This window comes from Spermophilus citellus, assembly GCF_964194105.1.
Source record: "Spermophilus citellus genome assembly, contig: SCAFFOLD_290, whole genome shotgun sequence".
NCBI lineage: Eukaryota > Metazoa > Chordata > Mammalia > Rodentia > Sciuridae > Spermophilus > Spermophilus citellus.
Window position 1 is genome coordinate 126,549 of NW_027673071.1, and position 9,401 is coordinate 135,949.

Below are 9,401 nucleotides of genomic sequence, written 5' to 3' on the forward strand. Positions count from 1 at the left end.
TCCTTCCCCCGCCCCTGACAACCACCCTCCCTGCACGGAGCCCCAGTTAATTTCAGCTGTCAGTCACAGCCCACCTGCAGTCACAAAACCTGCGAAGTATTTTTTCTGGATTGTCACAAAGAGTGGCAGATCTCTGAAAGTTCCCAATTAAGTGCCACTTCCCTTTAGGGGGCTTTTTCCTTTTGGGGCTTCCTGGTGCCTCTAGTGACCTATTTAGTGACATGATTCTGCAGCACTCAAGAATTCAGGGGATTAATCCAAGGGGCTCAAACTTTGAGGTTTGTAAAATGCAGAGATTGGAGATCCTGTCTTTCTGGAACTTGCATTTCTTTTAGTTGAAGAAAAAGACTAAAGTAATAGATGAGTCTCCCATAGACCAGTATCTATGATATAAATGAGATAAATTATAAAAATGATTAGGAAGCATAAAACGTATTTACCCAAACATTTTCAAAATGTAAGTATTGAGATTTTAACCTCATTCATTAGTTCTTTCCTGCTCCTCGGCTTGCACCTTTTATTTCCTTTCAGTTTATTAGCTGCCACCCTCAAATTAGTTGTAGAATATACTTCCATTTCCCATAGTTCTGAGTTTGCATCTCTTGGATTCAACTCGACAAGTGCTTATTAAGCCCTGTATATAACTAAAATTTACATTTCTTAGGACCATTCCTAAATCCCCAAATTAGGGGCATTTTTTTTCATGGCAGATAGTTTTTTGGGACTCAGAGCTCTTCTATTGACTGCTACCTGGACAGATGTCCTGTTCCTGCAAGTAGAGCTTTAATAAATCAATCAACCTATCAATCAAAAGAGGAAGCATCAAGATTTTATTTACAGTCAGGTGAGGTGGCACACATCTATAATCCCAGCAACACAGGAGACTGAGTCAGGAGGATGGCAAGTTTGAAGCCAGACTCAGTAAATTAGGGAGGCCCTCAGCAACTTATTGAGAGCCTGTCTTAAAAAAAAGGAAAGAAAGAAAGAGAAAAGAAAAAAAGACTGGACATGTAGCTCAGTGGTAAAGAGGCTTAATACAAAAAAAAAAAAAAAAAGTCTATATTTATTTACAGCCCCAATCAAATTCTCAATTCTCCACACATAATTACCCCCAAAGGAAATAAATAAATAAACAAATCAATATAACAAATTCTCTTCCATCTAATCTTAAACTTTAGGTTATATATTTTTCTTTTATGATTACATTTTCCCCAAGAAGCAAACAATCTTTGTTTTAATCCTGTTGCACCTACATAAATCACATAGCAGGGCATATACTCATTTTTTATTATTTTTCCCAGATCCTTTATTGAAAGAGATGTCTCAGCATTTCCTATCTCTTTACAAGAATGGAGCTCCAAGGCCCAAATAAAGGGTATCTTTTCTTTTTCTCTTCCTGAACTTTACCTTCACGTCTACCAGAGCTACATGCGACAACCATTTAACATGAACCATGCTGGCTTGATTGTGGTGCTTGATGATGCAGTTTAAAAAGTAAGCATGAATTTTTTATGATTTCTACTTAATTACATGTGCTATATCAGAAATACAATCTTGTTTTTTTTCAATAGGTGTTATGAAAAAAATATATACTATATATAATATAGATACACATATAGTATATAATATATACATATAATAATTACAAATTATATAAGTATATATTATATAATCATTGTTATATAATATATAATCTAGATAGCATATACATATAATATGCTATCAAAAGTGTCATACAATAACATAACATTGTATATAACATATATTTTGTTTAATATATTTAATTGTCGCTGAACCTTTATTTAATTTATTTATTTATATGTGGTGCTGAGAATTGAACCCAGTGCCTCACACATGCCAGGCAAGAGCTCTACTATTGAGCTGCAACCCCAGCCCACTATGTAACATATACTACATAATTATATACAATACATATGACTGATGGTTCTCTGTTGCAAGCACTGTTGCCTTGCAGGCAATAGTTGGCATTATCTGGAGACATTTTGGTTGTCACAGCTTGAGGGAAGGGGTTGCCCTGGCAGACAGACAAGAGACTAAACATCCTGCAATGAACAGGCCAGCCCCTACCACAAAGAATTATTTGGCTCAAAATGATAACAGGGTCAAAAATGAGAAGTTCTGACTAATATTATTTATAATTGTATTTTTGAAATAAAAAAGAAGTTAGAGTTTTTATTATAGAAATCTATGAGAATGAGATTAGACCAAATTTAATTCATTTTCACCCAAGTCTAAGTAGAACATACTCTTCAATATATCCTTTTATGCTCAATCTCAGACTTCATTAATAGGCATAGCTCTATTAACTCAAGACTTAAAGTCATTTAATTCATTTGGCCTCAATGTTCTTTGAGTACCTCAGTTTTTGATTGATTTTCTTTTTCTTTTTTTTAAAGGAGAGAGAGAGAGAGAGAGAGAAAGAAAGAATCTTTTTTTGTAGATGGACACAACACAATGCCTTTATTTTTATGTGGTGCTGAGAATCGAACCCGGGTCCCACCTGTGCTAAGCCAGCACTCTACTGCTGAGCCACAATCCCAGCCTGATTGATTTTCTTTTCTTGTTTGTTTGTTTGTTTGCTGCTGGGGATTGAACCCAGGGCCTTTTGCATGTGAGGTGAGCACTCTACCAACTGAGCTATATTCCCAACAGACAAAAATCCTGATTCTCAGAGAGCTTATATTTTTGTTTCTGACTAATTAATTAAATTTAGAAAAAAATATATGGTGTCATGAGAAAAATAAGACAATGAAGAAAAATAACCATGTCCATTTGGGGGAGAAAATTTCCCTGGGGTGAAGTCTGAGTGAAGACTTAAGAGTTGAGGGAGGAACTTCTAGGCGAAGGGATGAGCAGCTGCAAGGCTCTGGGTTCTGCCCTTGCCTGGGCCTGAGTTTTAGCAGAACAGTGAGGAGGCCACTATGCTAGCAACTTGGAGAGGTGGGCCAATCTCCAGGGCAGTAACAGGCCAGGCCATGTTCAGCCTGCGTCCACTGTAAGGATTCCATTGTACTCTGCATGACATGGGCACTCAGGCTCTCCCAGCATAACTAATGAACCCCCTGCATATTGTGGCTAGGCTAAAGTGCAAGTAAGGCAAGTGATTTGAAAAGGAGGCCATTGATTCTGTGGCAAAAATAAAAAGAGGAGGGTGATCAGCATAAAGTTTAAAATCATGCGGGAACCTGGTGAAAATTCATCATCTTTCTTTAGGAGTGTCTCCTTGGAAGGACATGTGGATTCTTGATGACCCCTCCCAGGTCATCAACATTCCTAGAATGCAACAGGACATTTCTTCAAGTAGTCACAGTTTGATAGAATCTGTTCCAATACAGTTTCATTCTCTCTTTAAATGTAATAAAAAATTTTTTAAAGTATTTATAATTAGTGTGATAGATTATAAAACCACATATCTGTTATCTACATAATTATTTATATTAGATATATTTTCATAACATTTATGCTCTTTTTTGACTGCAAAAAAGACAGAAAGTATAAGTAAAAATGACTTCAACAATTCAGGAATTTATCTCAACAAAAAAAATAGGTTGATAAAATGTGTCCTTCAAAGTTTCCAAGACTTAGGTCTTTTGTCTACTCACCTTCAGTTGTCAAATAAAGGCTCTTTAATATGTCTCAGGGAGTCTCAGGCATATTTGGCTTTTAAAAGTGAAGCTGAAGGGCTGGGGATGTGGCTCAAGCGGTACAGCACTCGCCTGGCATGCGTGGGGCACTGGGTTTGATCCTCAGCACCACATACAAACAAAAATTTAAAAAAAAAGATGTTGTGTCCACCGAAAACTGAAAAATAAATATTAAAAAACATTCTCTCTCTCTCCTCTCTCTCTCTCTCTCTCTCTCTCTCTCTCTCTCTCTCTTTCTCAAAAAAAATGAAGATGGACTCAAATCTTAGTAGAGAATGGGTCAGCCTCCCCAGCCACTTAGCTACACAGAGCATTCCCCACAAAATGAAGAGGTAGAAACAATCTGGGAAGCAACCAACCAACAATGCCTGTTAACTTTTTCCTGAAATTTTATACGTTTACGCTTTATCAGTCTCTTATGAAACTAACTAGCTTAACTTAATCCACTAAACCTTGTCCTTTTATAAATTAATTAATTAATTTATTTGCTCTAATTTGTTATACAGGACAGCAGAATGCATTTTGAATCATAGTACACAAATAGAGCACAATTTTTCATGTCTCTGATTGTACACAAAATAGCCACACCATAGGTATCATCATACATCTACCTCGGTTAATGATGTCTATCTCATTCCACCATCTTTCCTACCCCCATTACCCCTTCCCTACCCCACCCTCCCCTACGCCCTATCCAAAGTTCCTCCATTTCTCCCATGCCCTCCCCCACTTTATGGATCAGCATGTACTTATCTGAGACAATATTTAGCTTTGGGCTTTGGGGGATTGGCTTACTTCACTTAGAATGATATTCTCCAACTCCATCCATTTACCTGCAAATGCCATGATTTTATTCTCTTTTAATGCTGAGTAATGTTCCATCATGTATATATACCACAGATCTATATCTATATCTATGTCTATCGATATATATAGCACATATATATAATACCACAGATATATATTATATAAATTGTGTGTGTGTGTGTGTGTGTGTGTGTGTGTGTGTATATATATATATATATATATATATATATATATATCACTTTATCCATTCATCTATTGAAGGGCATCTAAGTTGGTTCCACAGTTTAACTATTATGAATTGTGCTGCTATAAACATTGATGTGGCTGTGTCCCTGTAGTATGCTGTTTTTAAATCCTTTGGGTGTAGACCAAGGAGTGGGATAGAACCTTGTCCTTCTTAACAAAAACTTAAAATAATGGGAGTTTCAATTTGTCTAAGCATTTTAGAAGAACAGGACTTGTACAATGACTTTACTTAGATTTGCACAGAAAATCAGGCCTAAAATACCTAAAGAATTTTGGTTACATGATATGAGAGAACTAAATCTACTGTGTAATAGCTCTCATGAACATGAGCATGAAAGCCCTTAATGAATATTACCAAATCAATACCAGTAATTTATAAAAAGTTGAATACTGTATGTAATATTGGATGCTTATCCTAGAAATGCAAGTTTGGTTTCACATGTAAAAATCAAACAATATCATTTACCACATTAAATGATTGAGTAGGAGAAAAGGAACATGTAAGTACACATAGGACAAGCTTTTCACAAAATTGGACATCCATTGGTAATAATTCTCAGCAACTTAAGATGACAAATGAATATCCTTGTTTTGATAAGAGAAAGCTTCCAGCCAAAAGTGATACTTACACAGTGAATGCTTCCATCAAAAATCAAGAACACACATAAAGTGTTGGTGTGTCTGCAATTGGTGCAACCACTCTGGAAAGCAGTATGGAGATTCCTGAGAAAACTTGCAAAGAAATCATTATTTGATCTAGTTATCCCACTCCTTGGTATATATTCAAATGAGATAAAATCAGCGTACTACAGTGATGTATCCACATTATTGTTTATAGCAGCATAATTCACAATAGCTAAGCTGTGGAACCAATCGAGGTGCCCATCAATAGATGAATGGATAAAGAAATTGTGGTATACTACACAAAGGAATGTTACTCAACAATAAAGAAGAATGGCTTTATGACATCTGCCAGTAAATGGATGGATCTGGAGACTACCTTGCTAAGTGAAATAAGCCAATCCCCCAAAGAACCAAACGTCAAATGTTTTCTTGATATGTGGGTGCTAACCCACAATAAAGGTCAGAGGAAAGAATAGAAGTTCAGTGGATTAGAAAAAGGAAATGAAGGAAAGTGAGGTTGAGATAGGAAAAGGAAAGACAGGGGGAATGAATCTGACATAACTTTTCTGTGTACATATGTGAAAACACCACATTGAATATCACCATCAAGTATATATATACAAAAGACTGGGAACCTAATTAAAATAAGATATTCCTAATTAGAATAAGATATGTTTATATAAACATATCAAAACAGATTCTACTGTCATATATAACTATAAAGAAACAACAAAAAAAATCAAGAAAAAGGGAAGAATGACCACTTTTAACCACTTTCACTGAATATTATACTAACAACTTAGCCAATGAGGAAATACCATAAAAAGAACTAAAAAGAACAAAAAGGAAGAGGTAGCATTGTCTTTATTCTCAGACAACTTCACTGCATACATGGGAAATTATCAGAAATTCATGGAAAACTTTAGAACTAATGAGTGATGTTAGCTGGACACAAGTTAAAATTTAAAAATCAAATTTTATTCTATATTCTAACAAGATTATTGTACAGTACTGGCATAAAAATAGAATTATAGATCAATGAGGGAGAGTAATGATCCATTCACAAAGATACACAAATATATTTCATTGTAGGAAGGATAGAATTTGCATATAGATGACCTTAAGTTGAAAGAACTAAGTATCCGTATGGAAAAAAGTATACTTGACAATATAAAGAAAAAATAAATCAAAATAGATCATAGAACTAAATGTAACAGCAAAGACTATAAAACTTCTAAAAGATAATGTAATAAAATCTTTTTTTACCTTGTAGTAGGCAAAGATTTCTTACCTATGACATTAAAAAGTATAAAATAGTATTAAAATATTAATATATTTGACTTCATTAAAATTAAAATTTTGCTCTTTGAAAGTCAAAATTTTTAAAAAATAATAAAGCAATTCTAACAATGCAAGTAAAAATGTATGTGTGACAGATTGTGATCTAGAACTTTCCAAGATCTCATATAAATCAATCATCCGAAGTCAATCAAAACAATAAAAATAAACAAAATATCTTAGCAGACACTAAGAAAATATGTAAATGCCAATAAATATGAAAAAATGTTTTGCATCATTTTTCCCATTAAGGGAATACAAAACTAAAACCTCAATGAGCCACGACTATATACCTCCTTAAAGAGTTAAAACATAAAACACTGGCAACCCAGTGGTTAGTGGGAATGTGAGATGCTATAGACACCTGGAGAATCAGTGTGACCATTTCTCATAAATTAACCATACATTTAACATATGATTCGATTTTTTGTAGACATACAAAACTTTTTACTCTTAGATACTTACTTATAGGAAAAAAAAAAGTGTCCCACATAAAGGTTTATACATTTTACATACATATGAATAGCATCTTTATTCATAATAGTTCCAAACTGGAAATTGATAAATGTATGAATCAAAGATCCATCAATCAGACATTATTTATCATTAAAAGAAAACTACTGATACGTGAAACAAAATGAATTAACTTCAAAAACACACTGAGTCGAATAAGTCAGACACATAAGAGCAAGTGTTGTAAGATTCTATTATGTGAAATTCTGGAAAAAGTAAAAATAATCTATACTGACAAAACACAGATCAGTGGTTGCCTCAGACTGCAGGCTGGGTTTAGGAAAAATTTGATAGAACCAGCAAATATTTTATTGGGTGGTGATTAGATGGAATATGTATTTGTGAAAAGTCATCAAACTGTGGGGTTAAAATAGGTTCATTTTATTGTACATAACTGAAATTCTTTAAGATACCTCAGTAAACTATTTTTAAAATAAAATAGCATTAATGGTATGGTGGTTAAATAGTAGACTCTGTGGCCAGACTGCCTGATTTCAAAACCTAGGCCTCTTAATTTCTGGTGTGACCTTTGGTAAGTCACTTTAACCCTCTGTGCCTTGGATTTTGCAGTAGTAAAGTAAGAACAGTATCAGTGCCTTCCCCCTAAATTTGCTTAGAATATTAGGCATGTTTGGAACATTGCTTTAGAGCATTACATTGTATTATCCATCTGTAAATTAATAAATAAATTTTACATCACTGAATTAAATTCTAAACCGCATGCAGCATTATCCATGTAACAAAAAAAAAGGTATGCTGTGAAGTAACTAGTCTAAATATACACATTCTCTTACAGAAAAGCTATGTTCCATGTCTTCCAGAAATAACCTCTTCATTTCAACTGACGATTCACATAAATAAGTATTTTATCAAGAATCAAGACAGAATATTAAATAGACTACTGGTTTTGTTTTATCCTGTAGACAGTGATTTTTTTATTCTGTAAAGGACTTAATGTGAAGTATTTCTGCTTTCTCAGGTATGGAGTCTGTGGCCAATGCTTAACTGTGGTTACAGTGTGAAAGCAATCATAGGCAATACATAGACAGGAGCCACTTTATTCCAATAAAGCTTTGTTTATAAAAGTTTTTTAAAAAGAAAAAGAAATCGGTTTTCATTGGTTCATTTCCCAAAGTAGATTGCTCACTCCTCTTCTTAACAGGGGCTTAACTGAGTCCATCTGGAAGGATGTCTAGGGTGTATAGTGCCTGACCGGTCCACCCTTTCAGATTCTGTTTCGGGATCAGCTCATGCTGCATACACGTGCCCTGTCCTCCAGAAAGCTATGTCCATGACATTGAACCTGAACTAAGATGTTGTGCCCTCAGTGACAACAGTTGGGGATCGGCTCCACTGAAGCAGGACACCAGATCCAGGAGCCATCCTGGGTTGCAGAGAGCAATTTGCTCTGTGTCCCATCTTAAATGTGTCTGCACTAACCCGACACCACAGAGACAAGGGAAGGTTCCTAACACATTCACACAATGCAAGTCACATTTGGCAGATGTCTAAAGCAGGGAGACAGCCAAGAAGAAAGACCATCTACTAAACCCCTTTCATCCTGTCAGCCTTTTGTTTAAGAATCTAAACTTTTTTAGCATCAGGTGAAATTTCCTTGAAAAACAACATCTAAAATTTGGCTTGTACTTTTTTTTCTTGCATTCCTCAGTGTGTATTTGTGATGGCCACCAACTCTTCTTCCCTGTGGCCTCTGTACACAGCATGCTTTTTCTTGTCCTCCTAGGTTCTGGCTGTTTTCTGTAGTTAAAAGGTTTTCCTTGTTCTGTCACATTTACCTACATCCCACCCCTCAACCAAGTTCCCACCACACCATGGAGTCTTCCTGGGTGTACTCAGCCACCCAGAGCCACCCACCCCCCGCACACTGCTCCCACATCCCACTGTCATGGGGAAGGAGTGACCCCACAAGAATATGCAGTTAGAAATGATCAGAGTCAGGCATCCTTTATCTAGTGATCATTTTCTGACATTGGATAAATCACCAATGACTCTTTGCCTCCATTTTATTCTCCCTAAAATGTAAAGCTAGCAATCTTTAAGATTCCTGCTGCTATGGGCTGAGGCATTTAATTATAATTAGAAAGTTAGAAGCCCTTATATTAAAAAAAAATTGGGTGAGGATTCACAAGGACACTATCTACTTTTATTTTAATTGTTTTAATATGGACATTTTCAAGTGAATAATGT